We start from the raw sequence: 6000 nt of genomic DNA, 5'->3' as shown, positions 1-6000 counted from the left end.
CATTTTCTCCCTCTCCTGTAGTATTAGAACCCAAGGTCATCCCCTGAAGCTGACTGGGGGAAAAATAATAAAAATGGACAGATAAAAGGAAGTACCTCCTCACACAGTACATAATTACAACTATGGCATTCACTTCCACAAGAATTAGTGAATTAGAGTATTGATGTACAGAAAGGAGGTGGGCTCATTTACAGAATGCTCTTTCTGAAAGGATGTGGCTCAAAGATACTCATAAGGAGAGATCTTAGAAGTAAATAGTAGATTGGCTTCAATGAACCACTCGGTGCATGCTCAGAGATCCCTTCTGAGTGTTTGTGCTTCTATGCACACAATGCACAATGGGAAATACACAATGTTTTGGGTATTTGAATGTGGGGACCCTAGTCCTATGGGCAAATGTACAGAGGAGACTACTAGCTACATGCTGCCTCTGCACACCAGTTGCGGGGACCAATTGCACTCTTGTCCTGCGTGCGAGTTTCCTGTGAGCAGTTGGAGGGCCACTGTGTGAACAGCATGCTCGATCAGGCAGCCCCTTGCTCTGATCCTGTAGGGCTGGCTCTTCTCGGGGTCGTATCCAACCCTGTAATTAAGCCAATCAATCAATCAATCAAGGCAATGGCCCCTCTGAAATGCTGATTCAAACAAGCTCTGATTGGCCGAGAGACCTAACAGTGGTTTGGTGCAGTGGAGATGAAGGCAGCAGATTACAGAGTTCTCTTGCAGGCTTCAGGCAAGGGAGCCGGTCCTGAGAATTAAACGCGCGTGTAGGCGGCTTTGGCAAGTTCTCGTTTCAGCGCCGCTGTCACGCGGAAGCCGCCGCAGCGCCGCGGAGGGAGAGTGACCGAGCAGAGGCGACGCCGGAGCGAGCAGGACGGCGGCAAGGCGGGCTCGGTTGGTCGCAGGCGCGACGGAACTCCGCCGCCTCCATGGCAGCCCCGGAGACGCATGACGCTCTCCGCCTCCGGGCTGGGCGCTGCTAATTGGGCCCCATGCCTCGCTCGCGTCTCTCCTGCTCGCTCGCTGCTGCTGCTGCTGCTGCTGCTGCTGCGACGCGCCAGGGCCGCCCCTTTCCAGAGCCGCCCGGCTCGCCCGCTCGGCTCATTCACGTGGCGCTCGGGGTGGAGCGGAGCGGCAGACGGAGAAGAGTGGGGAAAACAAAAGGCAGCTGTCAAAGGGGAGAGCGGCACGTCCGGCGGCCCAGGCCGGCGTGACCAGGTGAGTGGCGGGGAGTGGAAGGGGGCGCTCGCCGCCGCCGCCCCTCGGAATGGCCGGCGTCAGCGGGAGTGTCTGCTGCCCCTGCCCGGGAAGTTGCCGGGAGAGCAGCCAGGTACCTGACCGCCTGAAGTAGGGCTGGCTGACGCAGCCCGGCGCGACTCGTTATCCTGGACGCCTCGGCCAGGGGGACGCGGGTTGCCACGCTGGCAGCGGCGGACCAGGTTCCGAGGGGCTCTGCCCCGACCCGGCGCGGGGAAGGAGGACGGTGGGCGCGACGCGAGAGCTTTCCCCGGTAAAGTGGAGCCTGAGGGCAGGAAGGGAAGTAGTTGAGGCAGTGCGGGGCTTGGGCAGCGGGGAGACGTCGTCGTGCGGCGCGGAGCGGTTGGCAAGAGGCAGCCCACTTACAAAGAAGCCCTGTGTTTGCAGGGGAGTGGAATCCTTCCAGCTCCGGGAGGAGGCTGCCTCTCTCTTACTAGGTCGGGCATGGAATGAAGCCCGTGTCGCCTAGTCCCGGGCTTGCCGACTTAGTTTTAAAAAAGAATCTCTGGCCTGTGGAGTGGAGCTGGGCGAGGCTTTGCTAGGTCAGGGGCAGGACCCGGCCGGCTTTGGTGAGCGGAGGGCAGCGTGTGTAGACAGACCCGGACGTGGAGTCCGCATGAAAGAGAAGAATACCTGTTCAGCTAAGTACCCGATGCCAAGCCAAGGAAAAGCACCTGTGAGCACAGGTAGAATACTTGGCACCTGGTGGCAGGGCTTTTCTCTTCAGTCGTGTTCCTCACTTGCACTTGCACTTAATGTTGCAAGGCTAAGCCTCCTGATGTTCTGAAATGTAAAGGTTAGCCTTTGGATTTTTATTCAAATATTGTTTCTTTGGCCACAGAACACTGTTTTGAACTCGAGGCCTTCAGTATTTTTCTACCTTCTGAGCACCTGCCCAGTGGCCACCATGACTAATCCCACCCATTCTTTTAGCAGGCAAAAACATAAGCCACAACCTCAAGTGTTTAGCTGAGTGTGGTATACATAACCATCTTTGGACTGGGGTGCTGTAATTCTGGTAAATGACTGGCACAGGATATCACATGGTGAAAGTCCACGTGAAGGGAAATACTTGTTTCAATGGGTGTGCCTAACCAGGCTGCTTTTATTTTAGAGTAAAAGCAGTCAGTTGATCCAATAAACAGGAGGGGCCCCAGATGTAGCAGGACTGGTCTAGCACAGTTTGACATAGGTGAATTAATATCCATTACCATCTTAAGATGGAGACCCTCAAAAGACCATTAAGTTTGGAGTCTCATCTTACAACCAAATAAAAATCCATTTGAAGTTGGCATCTGTATGCCACCTGTTCATATACTGAAAGCATTATAAGGTCTAGAGAGCCTTAACTGTGGGGGTAATATAGAAATAAATACGTAAGGTCCTCACTCCATTGTACAATAGGAGCTAAGTGTTTATCTTGTTTTGTAATATCAATTTTCTAGCTGTCAAAAGGGCATGGAGAATTTGTTTACACTGACCATTTGCTAATTTCCATGTAGTAGGTAAATAACTTTAAAAACTTTGTACGACAATGAATATTAAAGGCTGTTCCAGTACCAAATTCATCTATGTGTTAGTTCTACCACCAGAGAAGCAACTAGTAGGCATTGCCAAAACATATGTTGTATCACGCTACTGATAATTGGCTGAATTAGACAATCCTTTCCTAAAGAGATACTGCACTGTCCAATAGACATAGAACACAAATCTTATGCTGAATGAGATGCACTGTAAGATCCATAGACATGACAGGTAGCTGCCAAAGTGACAATCCACCAATTAGGCATTTTGCAATGGTGCCAACAATAGTTCTGAAATTTACAAGTGTTCCCCATGGGTTCAAAATGGTTGGAAACCTCCAGTCTAAACGATCCTAACTGCACCAGTGCTTGGGCTCTTTTTGTAGAAGGCGAAAACACTTGTGCAAAAATAACCTTGGCAAGCAACTAATGTGAAGGGAGTATATGGAGGAGTTGTATTTGATTTCATTGAGCATCAGGATTTACTTGTCAATTATCTATTTTAAGATGTTCTAAACTTGAACAGCTAAATTCATAATTCAAATCTAAAAGGTTAAACATGTTTGCAAGTGGGAAAGATTAAGCATCTTGCTTTGCATATACACTGGGGGACTGGGAACAATTTTTATTTCATTTTATAACATTAGGCTGAACTGTTCAGAAATTCCCTTAACAAACCAAGCACAACCCAAGTATGAATGAGCTCCTGGCTATCATAGAACCAGCACAAAAGCAATGAAAATAGTTCCTGCTGCTCTGACTATTCATTTCCCCTTGTCTCAAACTTGCATAGTTAAACAAGCTACTTAGAGTCAGGCATTATGCATGAGCAGTACTACTGCTCAATGTAGAAATAATAACTTCTGGCTCCTTTGAGTTACAGTGAATCCTCGGATTATTCTAGCATAAGATCAGCAAAGGCTGATGATTTAATCATGTTAAATGCTTTACTTAGATCTGGTTATTAAGCTGGAGAGTGAGAGAGAGACTGTGTGTGTGTCTTTAATAAAAGATTTAGGAAATAATGTGCACAGCTGTTTGAATGGTACATTAACTGCTGTGACCTCAGCAGCTAGTTAACATCCAGTGTTCCCTTGTGCCCTCAAACACTGATGTATTTGTTATCTCCAGCTGGTCTCAGAAGCAGCAGGTATGTAGGTTATGCTTTTCCAGGAAATCTTGTTCTGTCTGCTCAGTTCTGTGCTACCAAATCTACTGGAATATGGCAGAGACATGGTACCAGTGATGTTTTTAATTGTCAAGAAATTTGCAAAGCCTAATTTAAACCAATTCTTGTTTTTATAGTAGAGGAAACATATAATGCTGATATTTTCTAACAAGGCACATCTAAATGCATGTGTTTGTATCCTCACCTGACCACAAAGTTATGCTGAATTTAATATTGCACTGAATGCATTAAATGAGAACTGTTTTCAAAACTATAAAAGTAAGATAAATTCTAAGGTCTTGCACAGCCTGGTGAGTGTATTGTTTCCTATGTCCCCTTAATGTCTGAAGTAATGTCTTGCAAGCATCAAGGGTTTGCAAGAGCTTTAGCAAGACCAGCCTCCCAGGGGCTGAGGAAATGTTGGGTGTTGGACCTTCTTTTCCTAAGCATACATATGATTCTACCCTCAAAATGTAATCTTATGCAGATTAAGACATAATCTTAAAGGTAAACTTCCTTGAAATCAGTGGGACATGTGCCTGGCCTGAGTATATGTGACCGCATTGTATGTTTTAGTGTATGAACAATATCTTCAACTCTTTGTGGTGGATGCCTTTAATTTGCCATTGTCTTCAGCCAAATGTTTTGCTTTGTTATCATGATTATCATGGAGGACAGGACTGTGGTTATTAGTCATAACATGTGGTGCCTGCAACACAGTGTTGCAGCATGGAGTTCAAGCTTGTAGTCAGCTGGCAATACCCTTTTCCAGGATACTCTGTTTCATTCCCTCCTCCCTCTCCCCCTCTGTGTCTGTCCTTTCCAGCCCTCCAGCAGGCATTCAGCATTCTATGGCCACTGAACATGAATAGTTCTTGATGGGCAGTTTTTCTTTGCCCTTAGTTGGTGATGATTTCCTGAAGTTTTCTTTTTCTACTTCTGCTACTCTTGGAGTTCCCTTGGGCATGCTGGCATCTTTCTCATTTACCTCAGCTCTATTTTGACTACATAGTTACCATATGTATTTAGTACTTACCTACTTAATACATATGTAATACATACTTAGCTCCTTCACAAGCAGCAGAAGTTTGGCATTAGCAAAATGACCTTAAAGAAATACAAAGTTTTATCTAAATATAAATCATTCCAAAGGTAATACGGACTATCCTATCTTCATCTGGATTTATTCTGTTACTTGCATTGCTCAGGCTGCTTTGCTGAATTGTATTTTGAATTTGGCAGTTAATTCTAGCCTAGTGTATCTTGTCTGCTTCTGCTCTGTTTTAGCCACTTAAGTGTTTCTAAAATTTGAAAATCATGTGGGTCTTCACAAAAGAAAAACAGACAGATGTTCCATAATACCTTGAGCTTAGTCATCTTGTAATTGTAACTCTCAAAAGTTAGTGTCAAGGTTCCAAACGTATTTCCTTTTGTAGCCATAGAGATCAATCAGTAGAGGAGTGATGGCTGAGTGTTGGAGCAGCTGCTTTGCAGCCAGGAGGCTCCAGATTCATTTGCTTGGGATTTCCAGTTAGGACTTGAAATGCTCTTGCTTGAAACTCTGGAAAGCTGCTCTCCATCAGTGCTGGCTGTGCTAGATAGGTTGGACCAATGAACTGAGTATTATGCCATTTCCTGTGTGTTAATTATTTTTTATTATTGCATGGGATTTATACCTGGCTTTTTCCTCTTGTGAGGAACCCAAGGTGGCCTATACATCTGCTTTTTATCCTCACAACAAAACCACTATGAGGTAGGTTAGGCTGAAAGGAAGCGACTGGCCGTAGGCACAAGGTTGGGCAAGACTGCCAAAGAGGATCAGTGGTTATATACTTAAGTGCTATACTCCTGCTTCAACACTGATCCTTTTGGTCAGATCCATACAGAATTATTCTGCATCTGTGCTAGAAGGAGCCCTGTACCATCCAGATAAATTTCACAGGGTTTCATAGTGACTGTACTGTGTAAGAATCAGATGATGTGATCACAGGTATACCATGTGTTGTAGACACCCTTCCCAAATTCAATACTTGGAACATGTTGCAAAATTGG

General features: G+C 45.8%; 1 protein-coding gene across 5 annotated transcripts in view; it reads left to right on the top strand.

Annotated features, from left to right (window-relative positions):
• Positions 1-957: 957 nt before the first annotated feature.
• The window catches only part of MAPRE2 (microtubule associated protein RP/EB family member 2), a 114231-nt gene continuing 109188 nt past the window's right edge, over positions 958-6000 (top strand). For 2 of the 5 annotated variants that reach the window (XR_006414095.1, XM_044424177.1), the window contains exon 1: positions 963-1218. The gene's annotated coding sequence lies outside the window, so the exon portion shown is untranslated. Of the gene's footprint in view, positions 1219-1326; positions 1511-6000 lie in introns of those variants that run through there. The other 3 variants (XM_044424178.1, XM_044424183.1, XM_044424180.1) reach the window with 3 other exon arrangements.

Source organism: Varanus komodoensis, unplaced genomic scaffold (assembly GCF_004798865.1).
Source record: "Varanus komodoensis strain SLA01 unplaced genomic scaffold, ASM479886v1 scaffold14_1, whole genome shotgun sequence".
Classification (NCBI taxonomy): domain Eukaryota; kingdom Metazoa; phylum Chordata; class Lepidosauria; order Squamata; family Varanidae; genus Varanus; species Varanus komodoensis.
This window is presented reverse-complemented; position numbering and strand designations above follow the sequence as displayed.